Below are 18651 nucleotides of genomic sequence, written 5' to 3' on the forward strand. Positions count from 1 at the left end.
CTTGTTTAAGGATTTACTTCCCAGGAAGGCTTCCCCACCTCCGGGGGAGTCTGGACTTCCTGCTTTTCAACTCCCACCAGCCTCTCCTCCCCCCACCCCTCCTCCCATTACAGCGCTTATCACATTGCTTTGTAGCTATTTGTCAATTTGTAAGTCTTATCTTCTTGACTTGAATCTTAAGCTTGGACATATTTGTCCTATTCATCCTAAGTTCCCCAGTTCTCACGAGGTGCTTGGTGAGTGGTAAGTACAAAAGAAATATTTATGGAAGCCCGAAGACAGGGTTTGTGGCGGTGTGAGCTGAGACAGAGAGGGAGGAAAAGAGGGAGGGAGGGAGAATGAATGGACCAGGAGGGGGAACAGGCACATTGCTGTAAGGGTAATGGGTATTATTTCTATATTTTTCAGCTCCTTTCTACTTTACTTTTAGGTTTGGGTTTTAACAAAAAACCCTTTGGTTGTGTTAAAGAAGGATCGTGTGTGTGCCTCGGCAGCTTTTTCTGAGGTTGGAGACACAGTGGAGATCCCATAAAGCTGTACTGGAGGCCTTTTCTAGATGTGTTTATTTTAGGAAAAGTAGATATTTCTCAAAACAAAATTTTGAATATGCAAAATCTGAATGAAAATAAATTAATAAAATTTTAAAAGTAAAAAAATCTGAGTCTGAACAAGAGAAGAGCCAAGAAAGATGATGGAGAGGTGATTCTAATTTGCTCTGCCATTGCTGCTCTGGCCCCCCCGGCTCAGGCAGAGGACTGGAGTCTGCTTTTCTCTAGCTCTACGTTCCTCCTCCATGGTGATGTTCAAGAGGGTGTAATTCCAGACCTTCTGGGTGCCTTGCTATCTAGATCGCTTTATGTAGGGAAGTGTTAAGTGGTACAATGACCAATAGTAAAGGAATGAGCTTTGTTCAAGGAGTTGTCGTCCTCTTATCAGATCACTTGGCCACTAACTGTGAAACTAGTTAAGAATCTTAAAGACCAGGTGGGAGTTTTGCTAGTAGTGAGGGACTATGGGGTGGGGGAAGCGAGGGGATTTTTACCAGATAAACATTTTTAAAAATGTATTTAAAAATTGTGGTAGAGGAAATTACAGAAGATGGAGACCATCAAAGAGAGGAAATGCCAGGTAATTACTAAACCTTTACTGCACGTTATCTTTCAGAGGTGCTAGGCTGTATCTCTATTCACAGGAGTGAACTAGTTCACGGCATTGCTGTTCATCAATTTTTTTTATCAAATGCCTTTTCTCAAAGCAATCAGTACAAATTGCTGTGGTTGCATTTGTTGCTGATGATCCACATTGATAATTTAGAAGCTGAAACACTACCATTCAGAATACCTTGATCCAGTCACTTAATAACATATTTTTATGCAGGCGCGCGCACACATACACTCAAACACAGATTTAGTTTGCAATTTTGGAAATTTTGTTTTCTTCTTCTATTTTGCATTGTCTTACAATCTGTCATTTTTACTGTACAATATCTTGGTAATCTGTAATCTTTGCTGACTCATTTCTCAGTAAGTCGAAAAAGATGGAACATTACTGTAGATTTTGAGTAGGGAGTGACAAAGGGAAGGACATTCAGCATGAAAAATTCAATTGCATTTTCAATTAGGTTTTCCCCCCAACAATACAGTTGTTCTCCAGCCAGCCTTGGTTGGTTAGGAGTGGTTTAATTTCTCACTCTTCATATAAAATATAAAGGGCACTAAACAACGAGGTGCAGTTTGCCTTCACAGAGGATCAGTCAGCATTGTGCCTCAGAAATAAATGTTCTTCGTCCACCCATGAAGAGCTTTGGTATATTGGCATGGTATAGCCAATCTCTCTGAGTCCTGGTTTCCTCATTTGTAGCATGGACAATGGTATTATCTAATTTACGATGTTGCTGAGAGAACTGAATGGCATAACGTGCAAAGATTGCTTCAAAAAAGTTACTGGCACTCAACGAATGTTTGCTGCTATTATTATTATGTTATTATTATCATATAAAATGATAATACCAAGAAGAGTAGTGAGATTGGGAGCCGAAGGAGTAAGGACAAAGAAAAGAGTTGGGATACAGAAATCTGTTGACAAAGATTTGAGTAATCCATAGGCAAAGACATAGGGATCCGTGAGTATGCAAAATTTTGCCTTGACAAAATTAAACACTCTATATTATTATAAATTATTATACAAGGAGTGGCAATGCCACTTGAAACAAAGCTGAATGATAAGGTAATAGCATCTTAATAAAATGGGAAGTAGTTACACAATTTTAGAATTTTATCAGAGAATGAATGCTTATTTTTATTTGTCTCTGATTATGGAAAAAATGATGATAGCCAATCAAGGGAAAAAGATTAAACATACATTAAGCCAGTACCTATTGACTACCAAAATCTAGATGATTTTTCTTCTAAAATGTTTTTTACTACGTAACATAAATGGTGGAAACAAGAATTCAATCACTTCCCAGCACTGTAATGTGAGCTATTTTCTAGATGTTCCCTACTCATTTCTGGCTACAATAATGAGAGTTCTTTTGAAACAATGCCACAAAGCAGCACTAAATATGTGCCCTCCCACACACTGCATATAAGGGAAATCAAGTAGAGAACAATTTCACTAACTGTTTGCCAAGGTCAACTTTTCTGTTTTTCAAAGAGTAATGTGTTTTCCTTGACAAATAATGTAATCCTTTCTGCAATGAAATATGGGCCTCCTGATATGGAATTCTTTCTCGAATAAGAATATAAATCGTGTTATCTAATTTGACAGGAGACTCCTGTATGGACATTTAAGAAATAATATTACTATTAATTTGTTCAGAGGAGCTACATTTATTGCTAGTTCTTTTTCTTCCTTTTTCATTCTGTATCTTTACTAACTAGGTAATTTTCCTTCATAAAATAATTTTTAAAACAATCAAAAGTTTTCTTCTTCTTTTTACCTTCTCCCCATAAATTGTTTTCTCCCCATACCTGGAACGAGGAGTCGGTGGGGCCTCACCTGATCTTTAGTTGAACATCAAAGATAGCGCCACCTTCTCAGTCTCTTAGAAAGGAAACCTGTTTGTGCACTTATTTAATTTTATTTTAATTTTGGTGACAAGGGGAGTAAGAAGATATCATGCGGGCCAGCCCTGTGGCGCAGCGGTTAAGTTCGTGCGTTCCACTTCCACACCCCGGGTTCGCCGGTTCAGATCCTGCGTGCAGACCTACTCACTGCTCATCAAGCCATGCTGAGGCGGTGTCCCATATAGAAGAGCTACAACTCTACCACTATGATATACAACTATGTACTGGGGCTTTGGGGAGAAAAAAGAAAAAGAGGAAGATTGACAACAGATGTTAGCACAGGGCAAATCTTCCTCAAAAAACAAAAGATAAAAAAAACACAAGATATCATGGTTTGAAGTTCTCTTCCTTTTACACTCCAGAAAACAATTAGGTATAGCAAACTGCTCTTACTTCCCTAGTACTCATTATCCATTTAACATGCCTTTACCTCCTCCCCTTTACAAACTAGCAGAAAAGCTGCCAGTGCACCAGAGCCAAGACAAATTCACATCCTCTTTGGCCAGATTCCTCTTGCTACTCCTAAGAGAGCTTTACCTTCTTTTCTCGTATGTTCTAGAAAGGCCCAGGCTTCTCCTCGTCTTGCTCGGATGTTGGCTGTCAGGGTGTTCTTGTTGGACTAGACTGAAGACCGGAGCTGGTGTCTCCTTCCATACCTTGAGCTCCCTGTTAAATTTCTGTATCAAGGGAAACTCTGACCCTTTAAACTGATGTTTAAAGAAATGGCCTGTTTTTTGTTAATTGCGAACAAACAGACAAAAGGCTCTGGGTGTAGGAGGCTCTTGCTAGACAGGCTATGAGGGGAAGAGTTACAGGTGGGGGATGGCAGCACGGAGCGTGGAGACTGGGCGTCAGGCTTTCTGACTGGGAGCAGTAGCCCATCACCACCACCAAGGAGGTTGCTAACAGTGGTCTCGCGCTCAGCTTGGCGTGGCATGAGCTGGGGCCGACCCACGTGATTGTGAGAGTGAGGCTATCTTTCCTTCTAAACTTCGCGTCTCCAAAAAAAAGGGGAGACAGGGAATTACCAAGGTGCCTCCTTCCGGCGGCTGGGCGTGTGGATCCACACCTCCTGCTCAGTTGCAAGGTCTGACCGAAGCCTCCTTCTGCTCCCTTGGGGCCCGCTGGCTCATCTGGGCCACTTGAAGTAACCGGCTCATGCCTCTTTCGCTCCCACCCCTATGTCATTTTGAGAACGTATTCTTGGAAAAAACACGCCGTTCTTTCCTCCTAAAAGCCAAGCTCTTTCCCAAACTCAGCTCTTCCAGAAAGCCACCCCCTACTGATCTAGGGGAGATGAGCTGCTCCAGCTTCCAAATCCAAGTGCTGTTTTCTGCCACTCCCATGAATTCTCTTCCTTCTTAGCAAATTTACAGGGATAGAACTCGGCTGAAATGAGCTGATATGCTTAGTTGCATATGCTTAGTTAATTAATTTTTGTTCAAGCCTCCAAATAATAAGTAAGTCAGTGTCTAAAGGAAGAACTTTTAAAACAGGACAGTGATATTTATCTTACATCCACAGAGTGTGATCCCCCTTCACCCCCCAGAGCAGGAACTCATCTGTCTGTGGTCCACATTCTAGGGCCCCCTGGATGTTTCTGAGTAATATTGAAAGCCCTTGTTCTGCTGTCGACCCTTGAGTAATTAGGAGCATTCCAAGGGGTGCAACATGAACCCTTTGTATCTACAAGGGTGCCTTTTAACACTTAAAGGAATAATTTGCTCTCATAATCACTGTTACTAAAAAAGAATCTTTGCTGATATTGATGGTAAATAATATGAGGCACTTAACACTTCTTAAAGTTTTCATGATTTAAGTTTTTAGAAGATCTTTATAAAATAGGTGATTATTAAAGGACTGCATGTTACTTGTAGAAAATATGAAAAATAAAGCTATAAAAATATGTAATGGCGTCACTCGGCATGCGTTTTCTTCCAACGTTTATACATGTGATATATAAATATATTTCATTCATATACAAGCCGTTCTGTTGATATAGACTGTGTGGTGAGAGAAAAAGAGAGCAAGGAGAGAATATACTATTTATTTAGCTTCAGGAAGAGTGCGGTTACAAGCATAGTCATAGTTATGAGGTGATGTCACTTTAGACAAGTTATTCAGTATCTCTAAGCCTCAGGTGTTTGTCGTGAGGATTAAATGAGATACTAGGAACTAATATTTATTGAATGTTTCCCATGTCCCAGACATCGTTCTAAACATTTTTCACATACTAACTTTTTAATTCTCACAACAAACCAGTGAGGCATGTATTAGGACATGTTGCCTTTCTTGGTGTATAACTCATGCACGAAGGGCTCAGTATAGTGTCAGAGGGATAGTAAATGCTGGCTATTTGTACCTGGTTTTTTTACATGATGTGGATAGTTAGTAATAGGAAGTTTTATGACATACTTTCATTTTATGTTTAAACATTTTCCCTGAATGAAATTTTTGTGTTAATATAAATTTACTAGTTATTGTCTTCAAATATAAATCAAAGGACATTATTCGTACTCTTTTGTCCAGGGATAAAATTCAGATTCTTAGATTAGTAAAAGCTAGAACTAACTTTTTGTATATTATCTGTTCAAAGTCAGCTTACAGTTTTTCTAGACATGTGTCCTGACCTTATCAACTCTTTCCAAATGGTTAGTTAAAATGCAGTGATTTAGGGCCGGCCCCGTGGCTTGGTGGTTAAGTGAGCGCGCTCCACTGCTGGCGACCCGGGTTCGGATCCCGGGCTCGCACCGACGCGCTGCTTCTCTGGCCATGCTGAGGCCGCGTCCCACATACAGCAACTAGAAGGACGTGCAGCTATGACACACAACTATCTACTGGGGCTTTGGGGGGAAAAAATAAATAAATAAAATCTTTAAAAAAAAAAAAAAAAAATGCAGTGATTTAACTTGTTGCAAATAAAGACTCATTGCTTGCTTTTTCCTCGTTGTTCCTCACGTGGGCCTCTAGAGCATGCGCAGTTGGATTCTTTATCAGATACTTCCTAAACAAGTGGAATGTGGCTTCAGTTAACATAACGTATATACTGGGAATTTCTGCATTGATGTGCATATCTTTCATACATTGAATGACACATGACAGCAAACATTTTTTCTTGGGTTTCCATAAGGTAAAATTCAGTCCTTTAAGCAGCCAAGAATACCAGAGTTCACAGATACTGTCTTCAACATCAGAGGTTGGAGTTGAGGATGACTATAACTACAGACCTAGGGACATTGTAAAGAGCACCTAACAATGTTAGTCTCAAGCGTTTTACTAGGGGGCCATCTTATCAGTTTCATTGTCACGCAATCAGTACAACTCTTGGGGCTCATGGTTTGGAAAAATTTGCAATCACAGCTTTAAAAATTATTGATTTTTACTAATTTTTATAGAATGTTTAGCAAAATGCTTTGATTTTGTTTTAGCAAAATGATTTCTTTCACAAAAGAAATGTGTATGAACAGTGTCCTATATCATGGTGTCACTTGGCAGTTACTTTAGGTAAAATTATTTTAAGACTTCTAAGGGGTAACTTAAACTTTTGTAGTTTGTTGTCAATGTCTTTCTAGAACGATGTCCAAGGGCACTGATGTCATATCCTGAGCTGTCTTTCCAGGTACTCTGGTTAAAATCGCAGGATGGAGGGGCTGGCCTGGTGGCATAGTGGTTGTTTGCGTGCTCTGCTTTGGTGGCCTGGGGTTCACAGGTTCGAATCCCAGGTGCAGACCTATACACCACTCATCAAGCCATGCTGTGGCGGCGTCCCACATACAAAATGGAGGAAGATGGGCACAAATGTTAGCTCAGGGCCTATCTTCCTCAGCAAAAAAATTTTAAAAATTGCAGGGTGGGACAGACTGGACTTGGAGATTAGATAGTCCTGATAAGGTGTGCAAGGACTAGGAATGCAGACCCGGTTGCTGGGTTTGGCAAAGAAATTCAGACCTTTAGAGAGAGTTTTGTGTTAAGCTTAGAAAGGCCTTCTCCACTTTGAAATTAAAGTATTTTCTACTTTATTTCTTTCTTTAGAATAGTTGACCCTCCAAGGATTTGTTTGACTAAGGTGTGAGGCAGCAATCTAATGGCACCCTTATCCCTAATTTTTCCCTAATGGCACCTTTGTCATTTATTCAGTTTCCTGTATGTAGTGGGATCGGCTTCTGGCTTTTTTCTTTGGTTTAGTCCATTTAGGCTCAAATGTATACTGTTTGTGGTGACTGCACTTGAATCCTCATTTCCCAACCCCGGCCTTTCTCATAACCTGGAACTCTGCAGTAGGCTAATGCTGACAGGTTAAACAGAGGGGCAGGGCACACTTGGGCCCTTGTTCTTCATTCACAAGCTCAGACGTGAGAAAAGGACACTGGCGAGGGGAGCAGGTAGAGAGAGCCCTCCTCGTGGGCCTCAAGCAGAGTGATAAGCTCATCTGGGCCCAGCGTGCTACTGTTGATCCACGGGGAGGGCTCCTGTTGGCTTACAACAGAGCATCCCCCTGGGGCCTGTTTGCAGCTCATCCGAGCAGGGCCCCCCCTCTGGCATCACAGCAAGCCTAGCATTTGAATCAACTCCAGGAGGATACAAAGTCAGTCAGCAAACTGCTGGTCACATCAGCTCCATGGGCGTGGTGCAGTCCAAGAAGTATCCCTGGAAGACCGTAAGCTCTTACAGTGAAGCCAGTTCAATTTTTCTTTTTCTTTTTTTTTTTTATCACTGTCTATGAGCTGGTGGTGGTTAGTGGTACATGGTAGAGAGCATCTCTATAATTTATGAGAGAGTGTACATTTAGAGGAATGTATTTGGTTTGTGGTGAGGAAACTTCCTTTTTCAAAGTTATAACAGGCTAGTCTTTAATATAATTCTCAGAACTCTGTTGGATTTTTTTGTTTGTTGTTGTTCCTGGAAAAGTTGCTAAACATATTTCTGCAACAACATATTTCTCTCTGTGAAAGTTTTACCCCAAACCTTTCTTCCCTTTTAATTACTGAATCCTGGCAATTTTAAATTACATGATGCAAATCATAGAAGCCATTTCCAGGGAGCTCACAACTGTGAGGGTAGACTGGCAGGATAAGAGAAAACAGTTTCTGATCTCTGACATTTGGGAACACTGGAGATGGCTTTAAAATTGTCATGTTGTTAAAAATCCTTTCTTGTTTTCTTTCTGCCAGAGGGAAAGGAAGAGTATACACAGATAAGAACGATTTCTCTGCACTAATGATCTCTGTACTCATGCCTATTCATGAACTGTTTATAGTAGGGTTAATTACAGCTTAAATTATTTATGGGTATTATAATGTAAGTATTTGATTAATGATTAAAATAAATTATTATTAGACATATATACCTTTAAACTGCTGGAGAGTTTTGTTGGATCATTTTGATCATTCATTTTCAGACATTGAACCATGAACACTGAACAGGAGATTAACTTTCAAGTTAGTTCAAGTGGTTGAACTAACTGCTCTTTCACCGTCTACTAATATTTTTTCTAATATGATTAAAATTAATCCTAGATTCCAGATGCAAAGTTGGAAAACAACGTTTAATAAAAGTACACATGCAATTTCTTGAAAACATACATGCTTCTTTGGACTTGAGAACAATTTTTTCACTTTACGTAAAGTAGGTAAGAGTATTGCTTGGTCTTGAATGACTGTAATTCTAAGAAAAGTGACATTAAGACAGCATTAGAGAATCCTCTTTTTATTTTCCTTTTAAATGGAAATAGATTAGGTATTTGAATATCTCCAGACCAATGATCAGGTCCAACCTTAAACAGTGTCCATGTGTTCTCAATACCACTCACACATTGATCCAAATTCCCTGGATTCCATAAAGGGTAATAACTCTTACTCTAAAGCTGTTTGAAATATATGACACTTAAAGAAAAATGGTATAAAAATGTCAGTACAGAACAGAACATGTTATAAAGACTATGTCTCTGGATAGAAGACAACTGAATTATTAGTCTTATAAAAGGAATGAAACAACAGTCAAGATTATGTTTTATGTTTTTTCTAGTTGAGGCAGACCAATATATTTCCCAGACAAACCCGCTGAGCTCCTAGAGGCAGTGCAAGGGGAGAGGGGCTGCTGCAGAGTGTAGGCAAACATGGACCATGTGTTCTGTTGATCTGTTCACTGGGGATTTTAAGTCATCATTGTTTTATGGGAGATAACATTTTTTCATTGTAATGTATTAAAAGACAGAAAGGGAGAGGAGATTTCTGCAATTCTTTTGGTCAAAATAGTAGTATGGTGTTTTTATTTTAATACTGAATGGCTTAGTCAATGAGAGTATATGTGTGTGCATTAAGCAAAACACTTGTGAACAAAATTTTTAGTATGGAACCAAACAGTGGTTTATTTGATTGTATATATGATTTCTCTTCATCCAGAAATGTCAAAGGTATGTTCTGAAAGTAATAATCATCATTAGTTTTATTGTCATGAATTTCAAAGAATTATTTAGACTTATATAAGCCTTGAACTGTTTATAACTATATTCTTTATTATTCAAGCACAGATTTTGGTCCTATATAAGTGATATAAAAGTAGGGCACAGTTTGGGGCCAGCCCAGTGGCATAGTGTTTAAGTTCACGTGCTCCACTTTGGTGGCCCAGGGGTTCATGGGTTTGGATCCTGGGCACGGATCTACACACCACTCATCAAGCCATGCTGTGATGATGTCCCATATACAAAAGAGAGGAAGGTTGGCATAGATGTTAGTTCAGGGACAATCTTCCTCACCAAAAAAAATAAAAAAGGAGGGCACACTTTAAGAATTTTATCTTAGGGGCCGGCCCTGTGGCTTGGTGGTTAAGTGCGCGCGCTGCGATGCTGGCGGCCCGGGTTCGGATCCCGGGTGCGCATCGAGGCACCACTTCTCCGTTCATCCTGAGGCCGAGTCCCACATACAGCAACTAGAAGGATGTGCAGCTACGACAAACAACTATCCACTGGAGCTTTGGGGGGGAAAAAATAAAATAAATAAAATCTTTAAAAAAAAAAAAAAAGAATTTTATCTTAGAGCTTCTATATGTAAAGCCTTTTTCTAAGAACTTTGCAAATATTAACTCATTTAAACCTCATAGCACCCTTGTGAGGGGTATTATTAACATTCTGAGGAATGTCATGTCATGTCAACCCTATGAGGTACATACTAATATTATCAGAAGAAACTGAGGAACGGAGATGTTAAGTAGCTTGCCCAGCATCACCCAGCAGAACTGGGGTTCAAATCTAGGTGGACAATGTTGCCTCTAGTAAAAACACAATAGCATATATGAATATTCAGTCTGAATAAGACCATTGCTGGTGGAGCACCTTACAGCCTTCTGGTAAATGGGAAATTGGGGATTTTTATTTTAAGAGTAGTCAACTAAAATCCATGCTTGAATTAATTGTGAAAATTCAATCTCTGAATTATTGATGCCACACCATTTCAGGTACAGGTTATCATAAAATTCAGTAGAGAAGGTAAATGCTTATTTATTCTTTAAAATAAGTAAGCAGGAATAGTGTGATTTATCTCTACACTACATGTGACATTTGATTTTTTAAAAATAATCTATTCTATAGTCTAGAATCTCACTGTATGCTTTGCAATATACTAAGTATTCATTGAAAAATAACTTTAGCAAATTGCAAGCCAATATGTGAGAATACACTCTTGGCATGATTATAAGTTTAATTGTAAGAAAACATTTATACATATAAAATAATGTTATAATGATACTTTCGTGTGTTTCCACTACATATTTAAAATATAGCATCCTCTCATCTATATAAAAATATGTAATAAAGAAGTGTTATGAGATGATTCATTATACATTCAGATTTCACCCCAAATAATTTTCTTTGTAGGGTTAATATTATGCCGGATTAATATCCCTTAGTTTTATTTTTTCTTCACATATAAATCTTAACAGGGTTATGATTCTAAAGGAAAGACAAGATAGCAAAACAAAAGTTTTGGCAAACACACTTGCTGGTAAGAAAATGTGTTTAGGTTTGGTCAGGTATGCTCATTATATTGACTCACTAAATAGGGCTGATCAACTTCTGCATTTACTTTTGCAATAGAGACAAACCTGAAGGCATTTGTAATGTTGGGAGTTTAAATATCAATTCAACTTCTTCCATCATCTGTATAATTTTATGACTTCAGTGAGAAATCTAAACATTCAGTTTCATCCAAGTAGTTTTAAAGCATCCAATGGAGGCCCAGATTGTTTGCAAAAGTTTTAAAAATTCAAAATAGATTTTCTTTCTTTCTTTCTTTGCTAAGCCTCAGGTTGAATAGAGTCACTTATGATTTACAAGGAAAAGTGGTACAATTTTTAACCAGAATTCAAATTGTGTTTGTTTTAAAGTTATCTGTTCTATTTGTATCCTGAAGATACTGCAACTTCCATAGCTATTTGAGATATCTGACATACTCCCAAAGTTTTTATGGATTGTTTTAGAGTTATTCGTTGTCCTCCATATTTTCTTAAACCCATCTACTGCTTTCTCGCACATCAACTAAAGGAAGTGGCATCCTCATCAGACAGTGGGAAACCTGTTCCTTTGCAAAATGAACCAAATCTGTCTCATTCTCTTCAGTGTATCGCTGCCAGTAAATGTATGAAGGGTTATGTTGTGGATTATAAATGCCATCTACATGTTGATGTCAAACATTAAGGCTATACCGTCAACAACCCTTCTTTCATTCTTGAAGTCATCTAAACCATCCTGACTCTGCTGATAATTTTATGCCATAAACCAATAAGAATATATATATTCATCTTAATCTTTGTATGACCAGTTTCTAGTATGGCGCCTCTCCTCTAATAGACTCCCATAAATATTTGATGATGAATGATTGATCTTTTAAGCAAAGAATGATTTAGTACCTTTATCAGGAATAATGTAAAGATTTCCATTTGGTGAAATACTGCAGAATGCAACACACAGAATTCATCCGAGCTTTTTCAGTTTTGTTCTTATGGACATTTCACAGCAAAAACAGAAACAATTCAAGCTGTCAAGATGAAGGTATAAAAGAAAAAAATACTTATCATGCACCGAACATTATGTGATGTGAATGTAAAATCCAGAAGGTTAACTTGAGCTTCTTGCCACATACACAGAGGTTTAGGACATATTCAAGTTTTTGTATTAATACGTGGAATTAGGATGAAGTGAGAACCTAGGCTTTTCTTCTTTATGTTCGTGCTTTAAAATTTACAGTAGAGTTAAATTAAACTAGTATTAACCTTATGGTAGGGAAAAATCTCAACTCAAGATTATACAACTCTGATTTCACTTAATTTTTAATCTGATGGCTCTTTAAGAACTGGATCAAGGAAATAAAGTGTTGAGTGTTGAGAGGATGGCATAATAGATGTTACTCTCTGGTTTATAATTTCTGACATTTGCTTAGTCTTGTATTGTTCATGTGACACTTTCACAAACACCATCTATGTTCATCCTAACGATGATCCTGGAAGGAGGACTAAAACGTAGCCTGGCGTTCCAACTCCAAGTCCAATTCTCGAGTCAGCTCTGAGATGCTGCTTCATTATGACTGCTTTCCTCGTGCACTTGCATTCATTCTGACTGTATATAAACTTTACAGTAGGACGTAAGTTACAATAAATTGTCACAAAACATGAAATTCCAAGCTCTCCTATATTTAGCGCAAGGCTTAGTAGAGTACAGTGATAGGAAATGCACAAGGGAACCGGTTATGGCAAAGCAACCTCACTTGAAAAGAATCTTGGGATCGATCGATACCAGGCTTATGAAATTGTTCATGTCCAGCGTCCCCTGGCTGTGTTTTATGGCTTTTATTAGAGTGACTATATAATACAAGAACATATACTTCTTTGCTTTTAATTTTCAAAGCCTGCTTAGTATAGAAACCCCTGGCACTCCACTCTGCTCTCTTCTTTGACTACATTCCAAAAGAGAGGCGAACTTTCTAAATACTCATATTTCAAACAGATTCACTTTCTTTGGGGGAAACTATAAAGCATGCTGTGATCCACAGAAGTGGTTTAACGCAGGAGTCCATAAAGGTATCAGTAGCCAGCAGAAATGTTCTTCTACCTGAGTGTTTGAAAACCATTGTTTGATATCCTATTGAAATCTTTTTACAAGGGATTTAAAATAATTTATAGATTAGAAAAACAGAGAACTGGCCAGTTCCATCATACTGCTGTTTTCAGTCTGCTGAATAATTGCTTAGCTGTTGGTCTGCTTTGGTTATCTTATTCAGTAAAGGGATTTTTGTTCTCCTAAATCTAGTTTCTAATACTTAATACTTTGTTATATTGTAGATATGATCATTAACACATTGGATTTTATCTATATTAAAAAGTTGAAAAAGATATTGGAATTTTAAGTTTTTTCAGCCTTAGATGCTGATAAAAATGTATAGTTTCTTTAGTTTATTTAGAAGAACAGGAGGTAAAACTTGGGAGTCTTTGTTATCCACTGAAGAGGAGAGCTCATTGATCAGCTACTTAATTGCCTTTGATTCTCTGAGTGACCACATAATTGCCAAGGGAAGCCTGAGTAACATTTGTTAGCAGTTGAGTGATTAATTAACTGTTCTCTGCTCCCTAAGTTGAAAAAGCCAACTGACTTATATTATGGATTTAAATACAGTTAAGATGCTTAAAGCATGTCTGTTCTCTTATATCACCAGTTGGTTTTTTAATTTTCCTTACCTGATCAAATAATAATTGATAGATAAATTAATTTGCTTATAACATTGTTGAAAATGAGTCAATGGAATAGATTCCAAATTAGCTAAAAGAGCTTATCTCTAATTTTGTTTATGTCCTTGAGTGAATTAAAACATTTTTGAAAGTAAGTTTTTATGTCTTTGAAATAACTATCTTCCATAGATTAATGTCTCCATTATGCTTATGCATACTTGTGTAAACATGAATAGTGGTATGTTACATGACATAAATACAAATTATTTTTAATGGAGGATGTTATTTAAATGTTTAAACAATGTCTCTGGGGAAAAGTCAGCAATAGATTCCATTTTTTTTCTTCTTTTGGCTCAATTCATTCATGATAGTATAAAAAATGTGGACACTTCCAAGAAAGAGTCTTCTTTTTTACCTGCCCTTTGAAGGAAGGTATATTAACTTGAAATCAGAAGACCAGAAATTCTGCTCTGCTCTTTATAAGTCTATGTTTTGGGGTGAGTTCCTTAACTTCTTGGGGTTTTAGTGTTTTCATCAATAAAACGGGAAAATATCTACAGTGTTCAGATGGTGAGCTTGTGTGGAGCTGTCTGTGGGAGGGTGACTCAAGAGGGAACCTGCAGATACAGACAGGGAGGGATTGCTAAAGGCAGTCCAACAGGTTGGTTGGTTCAGCTGCTTCCTGGTTATGGCTACCGGTAATGGCCAAGAACAGAATTTGCCAGTTACCATTAGGACTGTAACGTGCCAGCGTATAAAGATACTTCCACTGAGCTAAAAGAGAAGACTTTATAATGCAGGCTGATTTTGAGAACTCTTTCTTATTCTGAGGTTTTGAGCAGCTGTGACTGCAGCCTTTGGGACAATATTCATTTGACCTGTGGCCAGGAGGGAATAGAACTCATTTACTCTTAGGAAAGTAGTGATTATTTTCTGTAAAGATTTACTTCAGAGTTTATCCTGAAGTTGTGTTACTATAATAACAACGGATGTTAGCAATTATACACTATTGAATTCATTTCTATTCTGAATGTTATTCCAGATTAGGTCTGGATTTTAAAAATCCATGTGACACTGTATTGCAAAAACTCTTTATTAGATAGTACTCTCTTTTTATTCATAATGCAGAGATGGAAATTCTGAATAAAACTTTGTCATTAAACTGCTACAGTGACTTTTCTGATAAGTTAATTAACATTGTTTAGCGTTTTATTCTGTGACGTTTTGAAATTAGTTTAGATGGTGTTTTTTAGGCCCCTTCTTTCTTTAAAATTCTCTGAACTGTCTTGGGAGTTTTGTTTGCAACACAATTCTCAGTTTTATCTTAGGTTAATTGTGGAATTATTCAATATAAACTAACCTGTTGTTAAAAGACTGCATTTAATTCATTTTCTCAGTGAGTATGTGGATGTATTGTTGCCGGCAGTGAGCAGTATGTGAAAGCTGGGACCCCTTTCCTTCTTCTCTCGCTCCGTGCACACATTTCTCCTCTAGCCTGGCCTCTGCCATGGGCCAGGGATTTACCACCAGTGAACAGCCACGAAGTATGTACCGCGCCATGTGTAATTTTAAAAACATGATATTGAGGTGTGGACGATGATTCAGCTTCCTTAGACTCAGGCTCAGAGTATTATTATTTTCCAACAGGAAGATGGTGTTTGTTTATTTGGTGCCTCAATTGCTCCCTGTTTGTAAATTATGAACCTTTGCCAATCCGGAGTTTCATTAACACCTAGGTTATTATTTAGTCCTCTGAAATTGCAGCTCTCCCAATAAGACCCTCAGGACTGAAAGTGTTGATGCAGCTTGAGCACTAGCAGAGTTTGATTGTACAGAAATAAATAATGAATAGCAGAGTTAAAAAAAATCCCCATTAAATATTTAGTTTATAAGAAGCTTCTGTAATGCCATTATTAATTCTTAGTTGAATATTTAAAATTTTTCATATTGTATGTATGTTGAATGTAAATGTAAAATGTACATTTTGTACATTTTATGTACAATGTAAATGTAATGTAAATGTAAAATGGCCTCGCACATCATAGGCTCTCCATAAATATGCGATTTATGTCATTATAGTGCGTGTTGTTATTGTCAAATGAATGATTGAAATCATACAGCTCGGAGGGTAAAAATCATAGGATAGTAGCAAGCTTTCATAACTCTGATAGATTCCTTAAAGTCAGTATACACAGACCCTTAAGCCCACGTAATGGCGATCACCGTTAGGTGCAAACGTGGGCGTGTGTTGTGATTGCCAAGGAAGGGCAAGATGCACTAACTTAGCCTGGGACACACTGAGTGACTTTGTTGCTACTATAGCTGGGGCCCTCTTTCACTTCCGATTTTCTGGTAAAATCTCTCTGAAGTCAAGGGCAAAAGTAGCCCTTCAAATATTTTGGCCTCATTCCGTGATAGCCACAAGTACTCTGCCAGCATATATTTTTTTGAGTCCTGTAAAAGTCAGCTTCTCCTAAATCTTTATTTAATCCTTTCCTAAGTTAGAAGAGCTCAGTAGTTTTTCCCAGGCAGGAGAGAAGCAGATTGGAGCACAGGACCCCAGAATTTTGCTTATCTGATTTGGGTGTTTTTTGCGCACTCATTGTGTCTTTCCTCACATGGGAAAACTGATCAGGACTCATTTAACGTGAGTGACTGTTGGAGGGACCAAAAGCTCTCTAGAATTCATAGTGACCTTGCTGTATTCTACAGACTAACTACTGTGCATCTAGACTGTGTCATTATGCAAATAGCAGCCATGAGTAGGAAATAAAATCTTGACTATTAAACATCAAACATGATTCCTTTGCATCTGAGCAGCAGAATTCTTTTTCACCAGTTACAAGCCTTGCCTATGAATTATTTAAAAAATAAAATCTTGAGTTCTGAGGCATTTTTTGAAAAATCTTTTATCATCACCATCACGTAAACATAGAAATGAACAGATGTGGATTATCAAAGGTGAAACTCGCTTTCTTATTTTAAAGGAAATACAGTGCATTTGCTTCTAAATATAGCTCATTTAAATAACTGAGAAAAAAATGATGTGTCTGCAGGTAATTAAGGAAGTAAAAATTAAGAAAGGAGAATCTTGTGAAAGTAGCAAAGAAAATATAAATACTTGAATAAAGAATGAAACTATGTAGGAAAAAAATGAGCCTGATTTTCACACACAAAAAAGGCTGGAAAATAGTAAAAATTCCATCATTTTAAGGCAATTTTTTACAAAGGTGAATACGTGCCATTTTGACTTAGAGAAATGATATTTATGAACGAAGTTTCGTAAGCCATTCCACAACTAATACTTAAATTTAAAATGAATTTTTGAAATGTGGCTAGCCAATTTTTCATACATACTATTAGTCTGTTAGTTTTTCATTTTATCCTTTCTTATGTTTGATAAGACGTCAGTATATAATATTTTTTTCCCTAAAAAGGACATTTAAGTGAGTGACACCACTCATTCTTAAAATATATACTTCAACTTTTGTCCAGTCTTTACGCGTGTATGAGGAGGAAACATGTTATGTTTTGAAAAGAGTCCCCATGTAGAATTTTAAAACACTCTATTATAGTACAATAAAAAGAGAAATTTAGCTATTTTTTTATCATCTATTCTAGGTGAAAGAAGGATATATACCTGGAGAAATAAGCTAATTTATTTTAAATCATAAAAAAATCTTTTACGGAAAACTGTCTGAAATGCCCTGAGTATGAAATGTTATAAATATCCTTTTATCTCCTCTGGGGTTTCAGATGCACTGTCCTCGCCTGTGGAAAGATGGACAGGGAACTGACTCTAGTCAGCGACGGACAGGTGGGAAATTATGTTGTTGGAGAAGAGTGCACTTGTAGTAGCAAGTTACCACAGTCAACTTTCACCCCTGCCAAATGTGTGATTGGCTTAAGCTACTTATATTTTCAAATCTGTTAATTATTCACAGTTTTGGCAGAGCTGTTGCTTCACACAGTGTTGGTGGCTGTCATCCACCTTTTTTTTTTTGATGAGTTTCATGAAAGGGAAATTGGAATTCTTTTTTTCCTTCTGAAGCTCTTAATGATACTACCATGCTTTTCTGAATTTGAAACAATTTCACAGTTTTATTATGGAATGGGTGCTAAGCTCCCAGCATAATTCTGTGGTTTTTAAATGTTACACCAAAACTGGCTCGGTATAGCTATGTATGGAGGATTTGATGGGTTCCAAAAGAGAAAAGAGAACAGAAAAAAGGAAGAATAGATTTTGTGGTTGCAAGACTTATGGTTTAGGGCACCTCTTGGGATTCAGTGCCGCTCAAAGACAGGAAGTATCCATTCATAAGTCTTGGTCCCTTTCTACTGTATTTGGTATCATAATTTAAATGAATTCAGGGCTGAATGCCAGCATCAATCAGTTCCACATTTGATCAAATCTCCGTCCTTGCCCACATGGTCCTTTCAAAAAGCATACTTTAGTCGAGGCATGATAGAACTGCGTAAGGGATACACATCGATCTAGCATTCCTAGCTAGTGGAGGGAAGTCACAAAGTTGACTCCATGCTCTGTAATGAACATAATCTCAGGAATGTATAGATCCAAATAAGTGATATCCTCTTTAACACTACACAATTAATCCAAAAGTATTGCCATTGTTTGAAACATGTTGGGAATGCCTCTTCTATAATTTTCTATAGAAAAAGAATTTATATAAAAATATATATAGGGGCCGGCCTTGTGGCATAGGGGTTAAGTTTGTCCACTCTGCTTCAGCAGCCCAGGTTCACAGGTTTGGATCCCGGGCACGGACGGACGCATAGCTTGTCCAGCCATGCTGTGGTGGCATCCCACATACAAAATAGAGGAAGATGGGCACAGATGTTAGCTCAGGGC

General features: G+C 37.6%; 1 protein-coding gene across 2 annotated transcripts in view; it reads left to right on the forward strand.

Annotated features, from left to right (window-relative positions):
• TOX (thymocyte selection associated high mobility group box) overlaps positions 1-18651 on the forward strand; it is a 292959-nt gene that overhangs the window by 51916 nt on the left and 222392 nt on the right. The window contains exon 1 of one of the 2 annotated variants that reach the window (XM_087420532.1): positions 169-243. The exons of the other annotated variant lie outside the window; for it this stretch is intronic. The gene's annotated coding sequence lies outside the window, so the exon portion shown is untranslated. Of the gene's footprint in view, positions 1-168; positions 244-18651 lie in introns of those variants that run through there. 2 annotated transcript variants of the gene reach the window in all.

This window comes from Ceratotherium simum, chromosome 31 (genome assembly GCF_057802395.1).
Source record: "Ceratotherium simum simum isolate JZ-2026a chromosome 31, ASM5780239v1, whole genome shotgun sequence".
Classification (NCBI taxonomy): Eukaryota; Metazoa; Chordata; class Mammalia; order Perissodactyla; family Rhinocerotidae; genus Ceratotherium; species Ceratotherium simum.